This window comes from Solanum tuberosum, unplaced genomic scaffold, assembly GCF_000226075.1.
Source record: "Solanum tuberosum cultivar DM 1-3 516 R44 unplaced genomic scaffold, SolTub_3.0 scf00297, whole genome shotgun sequence".
NCBI lineage: Eukaryota > Viridiplantae > Streptophyta > Magnoliopsida > Solanales > Solanaceae > Solanum > Solanum tuberosum.
The window spans coordinates 681,925-701,397 of record NW_006239220.1 but is presented as its reverse complement, the minus strand read 5'-3'; the positions used below and the strand labels follow the sequence as shown (position 1 = coordinate 701,397).

The 19,473-nt window shown below is 36.3% G+C and overlaps 1 long non-coding RNA gene across 3 annotated transcripts; it reads right to left on the bottom strand.

The window, feature by feature from the left end:
* Positions 1-9,320: 9,320 nt before the first annotated feature.
* On the bottom strand, positions 9,321-18,814 carry LOC107063033 (uncharacterized). 3 transcript variants are annotated; one of them, XR_001475022.1, is made up of 3 exons: positions 10,225-18,814; positions 9,870-10,123; positions 9,321-9,792 (listed from the first exon to the last, which is right to left on the bottom strand). It is a non-coding gene; the product is annotated as an uncharacterized lncRNA (long non-coding RNA). The 3 variants fall into 3 exon arrangements; XR_001475023.1 differs by having other exon boundaries at positions 9,870-10,363; positions 10,544-18,814; XR_001475024.1 differs by having other exon boundaries at positions 9,870-10,671; positions 10,758-18,814.
* Between the last annotated feature and the right edge of the window lie 659 nt (positions 18,815-19,473).

The following is a 19,473-nucleotide window of genomic DNA, read 5'->3' as shown; positions in this document are numbered from 1 at the left end:
CAGTGATCACAGGACCAGGTCTCCTGACAGAATAAAAGTGCAGAAAATAAATAGCACAACGTAAAACCACGTCCTACCACACAGGATTTTCAACTGTTTTCACTAATCTTATCAAGCAAATGTGAAACACAGATTACAACCAACAATGAGATTAAACTCTTAATCTCAACACTAAGTAATACCCTTATTACTTATCGAGCCTAAGCAATGCATCCATTTCCCACTATACTAACCCTCATTGATTAATATAAACTTTTACCGTAAGACACAAAATTAACTCTAACAATGTTGTTACCCTCACTACACACAAGAGTTTGAAACGTTTCTTACAAGAATGAAACGAATCCTACAAGTTTAGCTCAATACAAACATTCAAGAACAACATGTATAGAAAGCAAATCTTCAGTTAGTCAGGTCCCTTGCTATAGGAGTTCTTGTTGAAAATAGCCTTCTCTTCTTAAGATTATGAATTTTCAGAAATTCAAAGTTTTGTTTGCCAAATCTTGAGTTTGTGTTTTTAGAGAATAGACAATATAAAATGAACACAAACTCCTTAAGACAATCCCATTGGTTGAGAGTCTGCTTCTCTAAAAGGACGTGCACCAACCACATCAGAGGTGGCAGCTTTTCAGACAACTGTTTTGTCGTCCTTTTCACATATACATTCTTGTAGAGACCAGGTCCATTGCAATGTTCTTCGTGAGTTCTTGATAAGACTTGCTAACTCTCTTCCCCTTTTGAATGAATGAATCTTCTTGTTGTTTGTCATTTTGATTATATCAACCAAAAAGAATTATTGTCCATTGGTCAAACAATCTCGTCAGTTTCTATTGGTGAAATACGCTGACGACTTCACCAACCCACCGACAAGACAACTTTACAGTTGTACACCATTATAAATCTGGACGATAGAACTCTGCCAAGGAGTGGGTCCCTACAATTGTGAGCCACTGAAACAGACAGCCTCGTCCGCTGTTCCTATTGGTGCAGTACACTGTACTTTTCACCTACCACCTGACATGACGCCTTTACAGTTGTACTCCATTTGAATCTGGATGAGAGCACTCTACTAGAGATTGGGTCCCTACATTTGTGAGGATCATCAAAACACCTAGAATATAACATTAAAGCACGTACCTACTATAAAATATGAAAGAATCTAGACATTCCAGCTCCTAAATTATGCCCAAATCTAAGTTTCTACCCAACAACAATCTTTCAATTCCCCTCTCTATCTCAGAACCATTTTCGGTCCTTTTCTACAAAATTCTTATACTCAGAATGTCGTAGCAGTGTTGTAAATGCGAAGGAAGCCCATGCTCTAACAATTTCAACAAACAAGAGCAAAATTTCAAATTCCAATATTTGACCCAAAACTCTAATCTACTATATCAAATTTTACCATGCAATAATCAGTATGCACCTTGTACGTAATGAAGGCATAAAAGTAGAGAGCGTGTTACCTTGATTTCAACGTTTGGGGCAAATTGATTAGAGAAAGTTTGGGAAGTCAAAGAGGGAAATGAGAATGAAACCCATTCCCCTATCTTATCTTCAATTTTGATTCGCGACAAGCCGCTATAACAACATCTTAATATAGCGGGGTCCAATTTATGTGGGCGGAAAGAAATTTTGTTATAAACATCGAGACCATAAGTGCCCTCCTTTTTTGTTATTCACTAACCCAATATGGGAACATCAATCGCATCTTGTATTCACAACCTCCTTGTCCTTTTTCTCTGTAGACAATCCTGCAAATTCACATGTAACAGAACTACTCTTAACAACAAGACACTTCTTTACGCACTCTTCATGATACTCGTGCCGACAGTTAAGAATGCAATTTTTTTCTGGTCCTTTTAGTCAGCCTGCAATAACGTGAGTAATATATGAAGGGCATCAGAGCTATCTCAAATAAATAAGCAATAATAAAAGGAATATGGTTCTACTAAAAAGAAAATCAAGTAAAATTTTAACACCGCATAATTGAATACGACAGTAATAGTCATGCAAAAGGAATGAAGAATGCATAATGCGTATTTAGATCTATAATCTAACCTCCCTAAGCTCACCCTTCAGCTAAATAAGACGCAAACTTCAAAGAAGGAAGAAAATCACAACATAGAGGCCGTGGAGAGAATATGCCAGGTGGACAACTAAAAAGTTTCTCTATAAGGTTTCTTTATCATGCAAATGAGAAACTTTTTGGTTGTCCACCGAACACAATCTCACCTCGACCTCTATGTTGTGATTTTATTCCTACTTTGAGGTTTGTATCTTATTTACGCGTAGGTTGAGCATATGGAGCTTAGCTTCTAGCAGTAAATAGGCATTATGCATCCCTCATTGCTTCTGCATGACTATTACTCCCCTATTCAATTATGTGTTGTTAAAATTTTGATTTATTTTCTTTTTCAGTAGAGTTATATTCCTTTTCATATTGCTTACTTCTTTGAGATAGCTTTGATGACCTTCATATGTTACACACGTTATTGCAAACTGACAACACAGACAAGGAAAATATTTGTATTCTTAGGTGTGGGCACGAGTACCATGAGGAATGCGTAAAGAAGTGGCTGGCTGTGAAGAATAGTTTTGCTATGTGCAAATTTGCAACATTGTCTACAGAGAAAAAGGACAAGGAGATTTTTAATATATGAGGCGATCGATGTTGCCATATTGGGTCAGTGAATAACAAAAAATGAGGGCATTTATAGACTTGATGGTTATAAAAATATTTATTAGCCCACTAAGATGGACGCCGCTATAGCGGTCAGAATGCTGCTATAGCAGCCACCCAACAACTATAGCAGCTTGTCGAGGATCAAAAGTAAAATATAAGGGAGGGGAATGAGTTTCATTCCCATTTCCCTCTTTGACTTCAAAAACTATGTCTAATCACTTCACTTCAAATGTTGAAATGAAGGTAACAGCCACGGTCTCTACTCTTATGCCTTCACTAATACATACTAATTACTTCATGCTAAAATTCAATAGGGTAGATTAGAGTTTTTGGGGTTAATTATTAGAATTTGAAATTTTCCTCTTGTTTGTTGAAATTATTGGAGCATGGGGCTTCCCTTTCATTTAAAATGCTACTACAACGTTCTGTTCATAAGGATTATCGAGAAAAACACCGAAAATGGGTCCAAAATAATGAGGGGAGATGAAGGGTTGTTCTTAGGTGGAAAATTGATTCGAGCATGATTGAGGCTCCTCGACCCGCCCTCTTAGACTGAGTGAGGAAATTCTTTGCTCCTCTTCTAACGGTCCTTTGGGATTCCCCCTAGACTTTTTTTTTGCATTCGGATGGGGGGTGTAAGTTTTGTGGATGTTCAGATAGTGGATGAGTTTCTAAGGATGTCAGACATTCCTAATGATAAGTTAGCGGCCAAGTTGAAGGTAATAGATATAAGGTGGTTGCAGGACTCATTGGTCGACAACGAGTGCTAGGGTAAGGTATATTGGCCCATTAACAAGGGAACTACTAGTGCCTATTTCTCTATAGAGACACATAGGTGGATGATAGTGGTGGGCCAGAGGATTCGCCCATTAGGAAATCTTACTGATGTAACGTATCCCATGCCCTAGTGGTGGAATATTCCTATTAGACGGATCCAGTTGAATGTGAGGGCAAAAAAAATTGAGAATGTAAGGATTTTTACCGAGGCAGCAAGAAGGGTTCACCTTTCATGAGTTAGTGTTTTTTTTTTGTAGATGAGTTGGGGTACCCATAGATGATACATACCAGATAGATGAGATGGACCCCCTATTCAATCCCTATTGGTAAGGAAGCTTCTCACCCTCGATAGGAAAATGAATAGGGCAAATGGAGTTGGGAGCAGTTGTATTGCAATAGGTTCAGGCTAGGAGGGTGATATCGATGATGAGGGAAATTTTCCTCTTTCCCAGTCCCAGCACCCACCATCCAATAGCCGTGTGGATGAGGCCTTAGTTTCTTTTTGTAGAGCCTTGCCTCTATCGGTAACACATTCCCACCTGCCATTGCCGAGGAGAACGAGTTGCTTCGCTGACAGCTTAATTGAGAGTAGAGGAAGAACAAAGTGTGAGACCGCCTAATTGGCTGGATGTGGAAGACCATCAATGTTATCTTCATATGTGTTGCTCCCTAGCATGAGTTTCTCACACTTGAGCCGGAGGAATTTGTGAAGTCTCCTTCCTGAGCTAGGTGTGGACGGGCGAGTGGGACCTATAGGACCTTGCATCCGAGTAGGACACTTCCTACCCTCCCTTTGGTTATGTTTAAAGTAGATTTGGTTTTTTGCCCGTTGGGGCATGAAGACATCTTTACTGCTTTAATTTTTTTTGTTAGCACATGAATACTCGTACTATATTTTAATCACACATATAAATGCGAAGGTTGTTTTTGGATATATTTATTTGTTTTTACGGATGTGTATGATAAGAAATTAGTGATTTAAGGCATTTCAGGAACTAGGCAAAAATAGGGAAAAACAGAGCTTTAGGTTTTGTCTCGCCTCTACCCGCTATAGCGATTGACACGCCGTTATAGCAAGAAGATTTCCATTATAGGGGGATTGTTATAGCGGCCCGGTACCGCTATGGCGGCCTCGGCAAACTCAACCCAAAAAAGTTGAAATTATGCAACATTCCCTATTCCCATACAACTCCTCTAACACAACTTTTACTAATAAAATATTTTCCAAGATCATTCCCACACTTGTATGACTTTGGATCATGGCATTGAACATGACCTAGAGATCATACCCAGAATACATAATAGGAACTCACCCCATACGATTACAAAATTTAGGACTAAACTACACCCAATGTATGATCATTTAAACACATAGCAACTTATCATTCAGTTATCACACATAAGTAGGTTACAACTTTTCCTTGCCCACAATCTCACAGAAATTCAAACAATTCAATGCACATAAATTAATTAGGTTTATTATAATCTATTCGCATCAGGGATGACTACTAACTGACCATCCATACATTAAAGTGACATTAAAACAAAATATCAATTGAACCTACCGGTTCCAATCTTTCATTGATTGTGTCCCTTCAACCATGACCACGTCATCAGTTTACTTCATAGAGATATCCATTGGAATTCGGAGATGCCAATGGGACTCAACCTATACCATAAGTGAAGACTGCACAAAAGGAGTGAGTAAGTGGGACTGTCCAAGAATACCTCATACCTCCCTAAAGATTAAATATGGACGTCAACACACTAATCCTCGGTACACTATGAAACCGATAACCCAGGCTCTCATACCTAATTGTCACGACGCAACCCTCTAGGTCGTGCGGGCATCTACTGTAATAGGTAGATAGGAGAACTCTTACCACCTAATTTAAAAATAGTCAATGCTAAAATACAAAAAGATGAGGAATTTATTTAATACGTTGCAATAAACATGAAACCTCAGAGAATAAAAATCATCTTTCTTATAATTATTTGAAATTTCCTCTAAAGGAACTAGTGTAATCAGGTACAAGAGTGACTAAAAAGATACAATGTATAAAGAAAATACAAAACAATTCTCACCATAGGAAGGAGGAGTAAAAGTTGTTGAAGATCATCATCGTCTCCACCTATGAAACATCACTGAATCCTGCAACCAGACTATGTCTAGTGGCATAGCAAGAGTAGTATCTATACAAACAACACATAGTGGGAAGCATCTTCGTAGGCCCGAACCCACCACATAATCCGAGCACCAGACTCCTAATCTTACCACTCCTTACCTTACACACTCTCATTATACAACATGTGAAAGAATAGCCCCAACTTAGCAAACCAATATAAATAATTCCAACCACAACTATAAAATAGCCCGAACTTCCGAAATTCACAATCATCACTTACAACATTTAACATGTCCTCTCTATCAACACAAGAAACCACTCCAACATTTAAACATATCAACACGGTCCTTCTGAGACCAATACACACAACTACACATGTATAGGTGCCAACATGGCACCCGATCCAATAGTAATATATATATGACATTGAGTTATTCCATTTTGTAGCCTTCAAATTTCAAGACTTTCCTTAGAGAAGCCTTAACCTAAACCTACACCTTAAAGTGGAAGAAATCTTTTGCCACAAGAATCCAATTTTTTAAAAATATTTAATACTAACCAAAAATGAATATAATTTTTATGACAACAACTTATGCCATAAAATGGCCTTAATGAACAAGATCTCAGGGGAATCAACAACCCCACTAAATCAAAATACACACTACATGAAAAAAATCACAAAATAATAACAAAAATTCTTGTTATGTCATAATTGAAATAAACTCAAGCATTTAACGCGATATAGACTCCTGATACCAATTTTAGAACTGAACTTTTAGAGACGCAGACCATCGTCTTTTCTCAAGATCTATCATGTGAAACCATTAAGGACGTAATACTAGATACAAAAGCGTACCTGAATCCATAAACGCCATAGCATTTCTCCATCTATTGATTATGAGTATTCCAAATCAAGACGTGCGCCGTTCTGTCCTTTCCAATGAAGGGATGCGAGAAAGAAAACCCTACATGATTTGGGGATCACAAACCTTTATTTATAATAGGCATAAGTTTAGGTAAATCTAATTTAACCCATCATTAAACTAGAAATTACATCTGAATATCTATACGTAAGACCACATACTTTGTAAGGTGTCGTTTAGACCCATTAACTTTAAATCTTAACAGATCACTTTAACTTGGGTAAGACTTTTAACTATAGAAATCAACATACAATTATTCTTGGAAAAAAATACTTGGATTGGTACCTTTTAATAAATAATTATCGATTTTAGCGATACTTTTTATTTATTACCATTTATAGCAATACTATGTTAAATCTGCAATATGTATTAAAAGTGAATTATGTATGCAATATATATGTATTATAACTGTTTTTTAAAATATATTATGCTTTTTGATAAGAAATTGACACATTGAGTTATAAGTGTATTAAAATGTGTGATAAATCTATTATCCATCAATAAAACTTGTATTTTATGTGAATAATAAATTGTTCTTTGTAATATGTATTAAAACTGTATTATAAATGTATTAAAAGTGATTAAGTGAAAAAAAATATAATTGCTAGTAATGGTAAATATTTTCTTAATATAGTATTTTTATGTAAGTTTCCCTTTCTTCTTCATACAACTAGATAATGTTGCCCGTGCTATGCACGGGCCCAATAATATAAATAGTATATTTTGGGGCTAATAACCGAGTTTTTGAAGCTATTATTTGCGTGGATAAAGGAATAAGTGTTTTTATCACAAACCTGTACTTTCTTTGACGCTATTTAAGGCATAATAAGACTACCACATACAACATTTTTGAAATATTTTATGTTGTGAATTATCATGATTTATAGTATTTTTACGATAGATTCACTTCAAGAATCAGTGGAATTTTTTATAAATTAACCCTTTTAAAATGTCTTTCAGATATTTTAAGTTGTTAATTATTATTATTTATAATACTTTTTTGGTAATATTAAAATGATATGTGTTATTTTTTATGTCCCAATATATGTGAGCCTGATAGAATTCTGAGAGTCAACATATTTTATTAGATAGCTTTTAAATATTTTAAAGCTTTTTAAGTCATTCGTAAATGATATATGTTGCTTCATTGGTTGAGACTTTTCCATTTGTGAGATATATAAATATACATATATATATATAAATATACATATATATATAAATATACATATATATATATATATACATATTCTATATTATTTTAAAAGGGAGTTTATGCCCAAGTTCTACTATATAATAAATATAATATGTAATATTGAAGAAACTTCCTTTTAAAAAGTCCCACAAGAATATTATATATTATATTTGGGCCTAAACTCTCTTTTATAATATAGTAGAAATATAGTAGAATATATATGGAAGCCCATAAAAGTTCTAACAATTACAACTTTGCAAAGATCAAAAATTGAAAAACATAAGCATTTTTATGAGTTTGTGACCATATAATTTCATTATTTATAGAAAGAAATATATGTCTTTTTTCATTCATCCACCACCCTTTATTTGTCTTTATTTCATTCATAATTTCATGTGGCAAGAGTTTGTGCTAATTAAATGTGTGATTTAAGCTAAATTTAACGAAACAAAGTTTTTTTTAATTTTTTTTTTGATCAAAATGAACCTCAAAAATCAACTAGTACTTCATTTATATGCCTGGCTGATAGACCAATATTTGTTCCTTCGTAGTTCGTTCTATACACACAAGTGCAGAATGAAATGTATAAAAGAAATGCAGCCTTTGATACAAGTCCTAAAATTAATACTGTCTATCTTATATATATATATATATATATATATATATTAAAGTATCCGCAAGACAATAAAATAAAGGGAATTTTGTAATTTATGAAAGAGTAGGGATAGGAAGTAATTTGTTTATTATACTATGTGCTTTGTATAATTTTTACTATTCTTTACAACATTCTATAAATTTGCATAGAAAAATATATACATTGATCAATAAAATTATCACTCAAACATATAATTTCTTCACAAAAAACAGTGTTGGAAAAACAATCATAAGACAATTTTATATATTTGTTTCTTCAAGCATTGAGGATGGATTGTAATAATAATTGTGTTCTATACATTTTTTATTAATATTTCTTACAATTATATTGTCTAAGTCCCTTCCTTTTTCTTTTGTGTAATTAGCCCTTTATTTTATCGCTTTGTATTTTATGATAAATAGATTTGTGGGGTTGAAATTATTTTTGTCTTTTGATCGGATTTTGGTGATAATCTCTTGAATTATCTATCAAGAGTTTTCCTTTTTGTAATTCTGCACTTTAATAGAGAAGATGTGGGATTAAATTATGAATTAGAAATTCTTCATAGTAGTGTTTCATATGCTTTTAGATATGTTGTGTGAAGGATGTCGACTCAAAAATTGTATTCAGAAAGTTCTACTATGAAGTAAAGTCGTAAGTCTCACATTGGCTTTGTTGTTTATTTGATACAAATAATTAATAAATAAGAGTAAAACAAGATACATTAATAAATAAGATTACAATTCCAATGAGTGAAGAAAGTTTTTATCCATACTCTTCTCTTAAGGTCTCTGTAGCTTCTCATGTTAAAAAAATTATTTCATCGTGTTTGAATTGTGCAAACTAGGTATGTTAAGTTTCATTATGCTTCAAAGTGTAAAGTTGGATCATCATTTTACCTCAATGCTAAATTAATTATCTAATTAATTAAATAGTAATGAATATATTATTGTTTGAAATAAACGTGCAACGCACGTTCCTGGAAACGAGTATATATATATGCAACATAAATAGTTATTTACAGAACTTTCAAATGCAATGCATCTTTATAGAGGTGGACACCTTATTGGTCGCTCTTTACATCCTATGAGTTTAGCATAATATGTAACAATTACCATACTCTACTATGAGATAACGGTGACTTATGATAGAAATTACAAGCCAGTGTAACTATTAAGATCTATCTACCTCCTCTGGAAGTTCAGTGTCTTAATGCTGTAGGAATACACAAATGCATAAAAGACTGCAAAACTGACCAACACTGTGGCAACTAGTCCCATGAAGTTTGGATTATATCCAAAATGGTCTATGATGTAGTCCTTAATCTTAGGGTCAATAGACATTCCTGGAACTTTTATGGTATCTTCGACATCACCATACTGTGAGACAATGCACCCGTTCACAGTCCATGCCACCAGGCAAATCCAGTAATACCCAATCCACCACTTTGGAATTCTCTGAAATGTTAACAAGAAGAATTAGTATTGTGGTTAGGTTCACAATATTTTGAACTAGTGTGAAAGAGTAAACTTACTGGTCCGGGGATGAAGAAACCTGAGAAGAGATTGAAAAGTGAGAAGAAAGTGCAGCAAAGATCGAAGCTACATGGTGGTTTGGTGTGATAGCAACAGTCATCATTCCGTAGTACATAAAATATAGAAAGGAGAAGAAGGTCACCAAATAGAACCAGAAGAATTTAGTTGCTGTCAACTCAAATCCAACCATTGTGTACACTATAAGAGTGTAGTATGTAGTTTGGATAATAATGTAAGGTATTTTAGAAATGACCTGCAATCCGAATAAATGAATTTGTGAAATTCAATAAGGTAATAGAAGATAATTTATAAATAAAAGTTACATGTGCCATATCATATGGCAATGCTGAGTACATGCAACAGCTCTTTCTCGATAAAAGACGGTTTTTCCAACGGCTACAATTGCCTGACAGTTGAATAATTGTTGATTCCAACAAACAGAACAGCAGTGTACATTGCCCCAATGATTGACGTTAAATCACTGCTAGTTTCTCTGTACCGCAGAAACAATATAAAGATGTAAATTAGTTGCCTTTCTAACAGCCTCTCTAATTCCATGAGGTAGGGGTAAGGTCTGCGTACACTCTACCCTCTCCAGACCTCACTTGTGGGATTATGTTGTTGTTTTTTTTTCTGAAAGTTTCTATCTGTTAGCTATAAAGTGGAAGCAGACCTTTTACAGCCAACTTTCCGGAAAATTGTTCCAACCATGAGTGCTGCAGCCAAGTGAAAGAAGCTCACCATTCTTTCCATAAGCAGTATTTGAACTGTCCCCATGTTGACTGAGAGTACTATGTTCGTCTGCGTACAACCACATATATCGTGTTAGATATTGCATTTCTAAAAATGTGGCAAATACGTTTAGCTGTGTGCTCAATTTGACTTACTGATAAGAAGCTGATGAATTGTATTAAGCAAACTCAATTCCATGTGGTTGGATTGCATTTCTCTTTAATTTTAGGAACTGTTGGAATTGGTATTTTGTCTTTCACTCGTTCAAGGGACAAAAGGAGGTGGTTCTTTAGTGGTTTCATAGAGTACCTCAAAATATTCAATAATTTTTTGAGAATTAGTTGTCCTCCTCTTTTTATAAGAAGTAGCTGATCCACAACATAAAAGAGCATATAAGATAGAGAGGGGTTGTAATTCTAAGAGACATTTTCGTTCACAGGGTTTCACCTCATCAAATTCTTCAAAAATATCAATACTTTGTTTGTGAATTGTGCATACAACAGTTCTCGTAGTATCCACCGTTTTTGTAACAGTTCTCACAATAATAGCTGCTGCCCTTGCATCCAGACCATAAGTCAGTTCGTCCATGAAAATAATTGAAGGAATGCCCGCCTTTTTTTGTTATTCACTACAATCTCACTTGAACCTACTGCAACATGACTACTCCAATCTCCATCTACCCTCTTACTTTTCTGCTCCGGGGTGAGCAGCTTCCTCACCAGTAGGGGATTGAACGGGTGGTCCATCTCGTCTATCTGGTCAGTATCATTCTTGGGTACCCCAACTCATCTACAAAGAAGGGACACCAACTCAGGAAGGAACGAGCCCTTCTTGCTGCCTTGATAGAAATCCTTCCACTCTGACACTTTTTGTACCCCCCCCCCTCCACATTCAATTGAGTCCCTCTAATATGCATAGACGACTATTAGGCCCGGAGATAAGTTACATCAGTAAGGTTGCCTAATGACCGAATCCTCAGGCCCACCAGTGTCAGCCACCTCCATTCCTCTAGAGAGAAGTGGCACTAGTAGTACTTCCCTTGGTAGTGGACCAATATACCTTACCCCGTTACTCCTCGTCGACTAGTGAGTCCGACAACCACTTCATATCCATTTCCTTTAGCCTGGCCACAAGCTCATCATTAGGAACGTTCGACACCCTTAGAACCTCCATTAACCATTTGAACATCCACAGAACCTGCACCCTTCGAATGCAAAAGAAAGGTTGAGGTGAATCCCAAAGGACCATCGAGATAAGAGCAAAGAACTCCCTCACCTAGCCTAAGAGGGCGGACTGGGGAGCCTCAACCAAGGGACCACAACCAAACTACTGGATTTGTTGGTAAAAAGTTGGCGCCTTCTCCTCGACACCTCACATACGAAAGGACCTCACGTAACAAAATCCCATAGTATGGTATTTCATGAATCGTTCCCGACTAACTTTGTCAGGAAATCTTATGTAAAGATAAGGTTGTTCCTGATTGGAAACCATTTGAGTTATGAATTTGCAAATGCACGACTATCAAGTTAGAAATCATAAAATATCCTAACAAAAGATTTGTCCAGAAAGAGAGACTATCGATAATTTTTCCGCTATAGTTTCCTCTGCTATAGCGGAAAGCAAAGCCTTTATACCGACCTTCATCGTCTTCAACCTGCAAGGGATGCGTCAATCACACCCCTAGGCCCAAAAATCCAGCTTGAAATGATTTTACTACATATCAGTATTTTTAAATGTTGAAATATACGCGTCCACCAGTGATCACAGGACCAGTACCCCCGACAGAATAAAAGTGCAGAAAATAAATAGCACAACGTAAAACAAGCACAAAAGTTTTACATGGAAACCTCCTTTCTCAAGGGAGTAAAACCATGACTTGTCACACAGGATTTTCAACTGTTTTCACTAATCTTCTCAAGCAAAAGTGAAACATTTCTTACCAAGCCTAAGCAATACGCCTATTAATCTTAACACTAAGTAATACGCCTATTACTTAATCTTTACACTAAGTACTACGCCTATTACTTATCGAGCCTAAGCACTGCATCCATCTCCCACTATACTAATCCTCATTGATTAATATAGACTTTTACCGTAAGACACAAAGTTAACTCTAACAATGTTCTTACCCTCACTAGTCACTACACACAAGAGTTTGAAACATTTCTTACAAGAATGAAACGAATCCTACAAGCTTAGCTTAATACAAACATTCAAGAACAACAACAGGTACATAAAGAAAATCTTCAGTTGGTCAGGTCCCTTGCTATAAGAGTTCTTGTTGAAGATGGCCTTCTCTTCTTAAGCCTATGCATTTTCAGAAATTCAAAGTTTTTGTTTGCCAAATCTTGAGTTTGTGTTTTTATAGAATAGACTAAATAAAATGAACACAAACTCCTTAAGACAACCCTATTGGCTGAGAGTTTGCTTCTCTAAAAGGACGTGCACCAACCACATCAGAGGTGGCAGCTTTTCTAACAACTGTCTTGTCATCCTTTTCACATACACATTCTTGCAGGGACCAGGTCCCTTGCAATGTTCTTTGTGAGTTCTTGAGAAGACTTGGTAACTCTCTTCCTCTTTTGAATGAATGAATCTTCTTGTTGTTTGTCATTTTGATTATATCAACCAAAATGAATTATTGTCCATTGGACAAACAACCTCATCCGTTTCTATTGGTGAAGTACGCTGACGACTTCACCAACCCACCGACAAGACAACTTTACAGTTGTACTCCATTTGAATCTGGACGAGAGCACTCTGCTAGGGACCGGGTCCCTGCATTTGTGAGGATTATCAAAACACCTAGAATGTAACATTTCTTCCCTTTTTTGATGATGACATACAAATATTCCTGACACTGAGTTTATTCATTCATTTCCCCTGTCGTCTGTCTCAATAACAAAGATATGTTTCCTTGTTAGATATCTAAGTTTGTTAAATCATCAAAACTTAACATCAGCTCCAAAATAGATTTCCCCCCTTTTTTGATGATAACAAACATATTTACCTTCTTCCCCCTTTCACCAGTTCCCCCTATCAACATGACTCTTCAGGTAATTGGATTGGTCCCTTTATTTTCATCATCCCCGAAGTTTGTCAAATCACCAAAACATCAAAATAGCATTTTCTCCTTTTATGATGATGACAAACTTGTTCAACTTCTTCCCCTGTCGGCATGACCATGTCCTCTTCAAGTAACTATCATTTATTCCCCCTATCGGCATGACCATGTCTTCTTCAAATAGCTAGCATTATTGATCTCATACCTTAAGAATTTTCCACCTCTTGACATCATAAAAAAGGGTTAAAGCAGTAAACCAAGTTGACAGAAATGCAGTTCAAGAAAATTCATGGCCACTTGGGCAACACTGAGCATGAGTAAAAATGCATAAAGTAATGAGACAAGTCAGTAGAAATAAGACATTTTTTATTTCAAAAATAAAAGATCAGCAATCAAAGCATTGCACATATAATTACGAATGAGAACCAAGACAATTCCCACTAAGTTTTGATAGAAAATGAGGAGGACTGACACGGGAGTTTATAGAATATAATTAGTAGAGCATATCCCTTACCTCTGGTGAAGTTCACATTCTTTGCTGCCCAGGTTTCATGTTGAACTTTCAGGGCTGTCGGTTTTTTTTATAACCTGGTCTCTCTGATTGTGCTGTTTTAGACGCTGAGCCTTCAGGAAAACCATTTCAGTATCCCTGTTAGCAAGAGCAACTGTCATAGCTTCCAACGCTAGCCTGAGTTTCTCATGACAGAAAGATTAGTATAATCGAACTTACTCAAGGCCTCCAAGATGAATAGATCAATAACTGAGGAACCATTTCATAATTTTTTCAGTTTTTTTATTTTTTTATTTCAAGGTCAGACACCCTCCTATTCAGAAAACTTTGAGTTTTCAGAATATCAACCTCTTCCCTTTTGAACATCATCTTTTCCTCCTTCTTCTTCTTGCTTGTTCGACCTAGTTCTCTCTTCACACTAAAAAACATCTTCATCAGAAAATTCTTCAGTAAGAACAAAGGGTTTAACCATTTGAAGTGTTTTTTTTAGAGAGGAGTAAAGAGGGTTTTAAAAATTTCTGATTTTGGAAGGGGATTTGAAAAGAAATATGGAGTATAAAGGAAGTGAAAGGGTGTATTATGTGAAAGAAAGTGTCATTTTTGGTATTCAAAAGATGGGACCAGGTCCTTGTTCTTGACAAGCTAGTCCTTGCTTAGAGCTTTGGTGAAGATGTCAGCCACTTGATCTTCAATTGTGCAAGGCTTCATGATGACATTACCCCTTTTTAACACTGTCTTGACTTCAAGTATATCAAGCCTCTTGTGCAGCTCCTTGATGAACTTTTCTTGACAAACAAGGGTACCTTAAGAGACTTTCTTGATATGTAGTTCTATGAAGAATTTAATTCTTCCATCATGCTCACTTCAAAACTCAATATTCATGAGTGCAACAGACTCTTCACACAACACCTCAAATGTTGCTTCAAAGATGATATCATCAATATATACTTGAATAATAAGCAACCCCCTTCCTTTTGATTTTAAAAAGAGGATTTTGTCAATTTTACCTCTTTTGAAACCAACGTTGAAGAGGAACTTGGAAAATCTGTCAGCTGGTCGGAGAGTCGAGTGTCATACTTTGCTTCTTTCAAACTGAGCTTGATCAACTTCTTCATTTTCACCTTCAAAATTCACATTATCAGTTTGAACTGCATCATTTTTGTTCAGTATTGTCTATCGGACCGGGTCCCTCATCAAGTTCATCATTTACATCAGCTTCCTTGGGATTGTTGGATTCATGAAGAGGATATTCTTCAGCAAGCTCATTGTTTAGACCATCTCTCTGAATCTGAAGCATCTCTTCCATCTCAGAATCTTCTTTGTTTTGCAAATTACTTCACTATTCTTCCAGACTAATAAAAAATCACATGAACATTTTTTCAATGCACACATTTTTATACACCGGATAAGCCTTGCTGGTGGAAGAATATCCCACAAATACTCTTTTAACATCATTGAGATTACATTTCTCAATATCATCATTTTGGTCACAAAATATGTACTATTCACTATTTCAGCCAAAAGTTCTTAGGAAGATTAACAACCTGCTTATTCCACTTGAAGGATGGTGTAATCTGCTTCTCTTTAACACAAGCATCACAAACTTTGTCATCAGCAAATTTTATTTTGGGCAGACCACGGACCACGTCCCTTTACACAAGTTTGTGCAGTAGAGAAGCACTCACATGAGCACGTATTTCATGTCATACCTCAACATTCTCACTTTGAGCACTAAGACAAGTGAGACTTTCTCTACGAGCAGTATTCAGATCAGCAATATAGATGTTCTTGCATCTCTTTTCTGTCAAGATTATCACCCGAGAGAGCATGTTTGTGACAACACATTTTTTGATAAGAACTTAACTTCTTTTCATTCATCACAAATCTATGAAACACTTAAAAGATTGTACTTCAACCATTAACATAGTACACATCCTCTATGGTGTGTTCCATAGACTTCCCAGACATGCCTACACCAAGAATATACCTTTTCTTGCCATCGCCAAATGAGACACCTCCACCTTGAAGTGCCTTGAGAGAGAGAAAGTTTTCAATTTCCCAGTCACGTACTTTGAGCATCAACTATTCATGAACCAACACTGACTGCTGCTACTTCCTCTCACTTGAATACCATATCACTTGTTAGCCTTGGGAACCTATTTGAGATGGAGTTCCCAACAAGAAGATAAATGAGTGATAAGAGAATTCTTTGTCCAGTAAGGCAGACTGATTTTCTTCAACTTAGGACCAGAAGCAAGACCAGGTCCCTTCTTCTATTTGTTCCTCTGTTTGGAATAGTTAGAGGAACTTCTTTAATATTTTTTCAAAACATGACAATCTTTCTTAAGATGTCCATCTCGACCACAATGCACACATAACAAATTATCAGCATCAGTAACCATTTTGCTGTTAGGATTGTATGGGGGATCTATCTTATCACAACGCAACCCTCTTCTACTGTTGTTGCCTTGACCAATTAGATTTGTAAGAATCCTAGATGAATTAGTCAATTTGAGGGATTTGTTCAGTTCCTTTTTTATACGGACCAGGTCCCTCTCCAGCACAAGATTTCTTTCTAGAGCCAATTTCATCTTCATTTCAGAAGTGTGCAACTTACTTTCAAGATCCAGCTGCAAGCTGCTGGCCTCATTCTTTCCCTTAAAAACTGTAGTAGTCACCCACCCCTTTTATCTTTTCCTTCAGTTCTAGATTTTCAGCTTCTAGAACAACCAGTTGATTTTCAATATCAGATATTTGGGCAACTAAAGCAATTTTTCCATCTTGAGAGATATCTAGGGTATTGTTCATGAGATCATTCTCCGTTGTTAGCTAACTTATCAAATCAGGTAGTACAACAACTACCTTTCTCAATTTACTAGTAGAAAAGGTATTCAAGTTTTGCTTGAAATATTATAGTTCTACCTTTTCATCAGCATCTTTCTCATTAGAGTTTGCCATGAAAGCATCATCAGAGTGTTCTGAATCATCTGAATCACTTGAAGAATTTTCCCATGAAGTTAGATCCTTCTTCACCGCCCGATAAACATCTTCTCTTCTGCTTGACTTGTCACAGACCTGGTCCCCTCTTTGTCTTTACCTTCTCCAGTCTTGACATATTCCTTGGGGTCAGCTTTATGCATAGGATAGTCTCTAATGGAGTGACTTGGTTGATCACACTTGTAACACATGTCACTAGAGCTTGTAGCACTATCATGATTTTCTTTCTTCATGAAACCCCACTTTCTCTCACGAATTTTTGAAATCTTTGAGTGAAATAACCTATGTTCTCATCTATTTCAGGGGTTTCACTTTGTGACACCTTGGAAGCAAGTGATTCATCCCTTTTTGCATCTCTCTTCTGATCAACATCATCAATCAAATCTGTCCTCTTGTCTTCGCCCTTGAGAATGCGACCCTCCTTTTTTCTGTGCATCTCATGAACTTGAAGATGCTCAAATAGTGCATACATTGTCACTACTTCAGGTTCCCTTGTCTCATCACCAGTCACAAAATCATTTGTCCAAGATCTGGGAAGAATTTCCAGTATCTTAGAGACTTTCTTACTCACAGGGACTGGTCTTTCAAGGAACATAAGCTCATCTGTAATGGTGGAGAATCTGGTACGTATTTCATGAATGGATTCACCTTCTTTTATGGTGAAACTTTCAAACTGAGTAGTGAAGAGATCTAGCTTAGATTTTCTTGTCTCCTCAGTACCCTCATACGTTGTTCTCAACATATCCCAGATTCCCTTGGCTGATTCACAAGATGAGATCAGATCGTATTCATTTACTCCAATGCCACACATTAGCAGTTTCCTGGCTTTGTGATTTTTCTGGACTAATTTTCTGTCAGAGTCATTATATTATTGTCGAGTTTTGGGAATGACTCTTGTGACCTCTCCATCTTTAACCTCCATAGTTGGCACATAAGGACCTTTACATATGACACTACATACCTCAATGTCCTCTGCCATGAGATAGTCACTCATTCGAATCCTCCACCATCTATAGAACTGACCATAAAAAAAAGGTGGCCTTATAAGGGACTGACTTCTTTGCAGGTTCAGTGGTGTCGTCATTCCTTACAGGAACCTCTCTATTGGTGTTAGCCAGATAGAGAGCCCAAGCTCTGATATTAATTGTTGGAATATACGCGTCCACCAGTGATCACAGGACCAGGTCCTCTGACAGAATAAAAGTACAGAAAATGAATAGAACACCGTAAAACAGGCACAAGAGTTTTACGTGGAAACCTCTTTGCTCAAGGGAGTAAAACCACGACCTGCCACACAAAATTTTCAATTGTTTTCACTAATCTTCTCAAGCAAAAAGTGAAACACAGATTACAACCAACAATGAGATTAAACTCTTAATATCAACACTAAGTAATACGCCTATTACTTACTTAGCCTAAGCAATGCATCCATTGCCCACTATACTAACCCTCATTGATTAATATAGACTTTTATCGTAAGACACAAAGTTAACACTAACAATGTTGTTACCCTCACTACACACAAGAGTTTGAAACGTTACTTACAAAAATGAAACGAATCCTACAAGTTTAGCTCAATACTAACATTCAAGAACAACAACAGGTACATAAGAAAATCTTCAGTTGGTCAGGTCCCTTGCTATAAGAGTCTTGTTGAAGATGGCCTTCTCTTCTTAAGCATATGAATTTTCAGAAATTCAAAGTTTTTGTTTGCCAAATCTTGAGTTTGTGTTTTTATAGAATAGACTAAATAAAATGAACACAAACTCCTTAAGACAACCCTATTGGCTGAGAGTTTGCTTCTCTAAAAGGACGTGCACCAACCACATCAGAGGTGGCAGCTTTACTAACAACTGTCTTGTCATCCTTTTCACATACACATTCTTGCAGGGACCATTTATATTGGTGAAGTACGCTGGTGACTTCACCAATACACTGACAAGATAACTTTACAGTTGTACGCCATTATAAATCTGGATGAGAGAACTCTGACAGGGACTGAGTCCATACTATTTTGAGCCACTGAAACAGACAGCCCTGTCCGCTGTTCCTATTGGTGCAGTACACTGCACTTTTCACCTACCACCTGACATGACACCTTTACAGTTGTACCCTATTTGAATTTGGACGAGAGCACTCTACTAGAGATTGGGTCCCTACATTTGTGAAGATCATCAAAACACCTAGAATATAACATTAAAGCACGTACCAACTATAAAATATGAAAGAATCCAGACATTCCAGCTCCTAAATTATGCCCAAATCTAAGTTTCTACCCAACAATAATCTTTCAATTCCC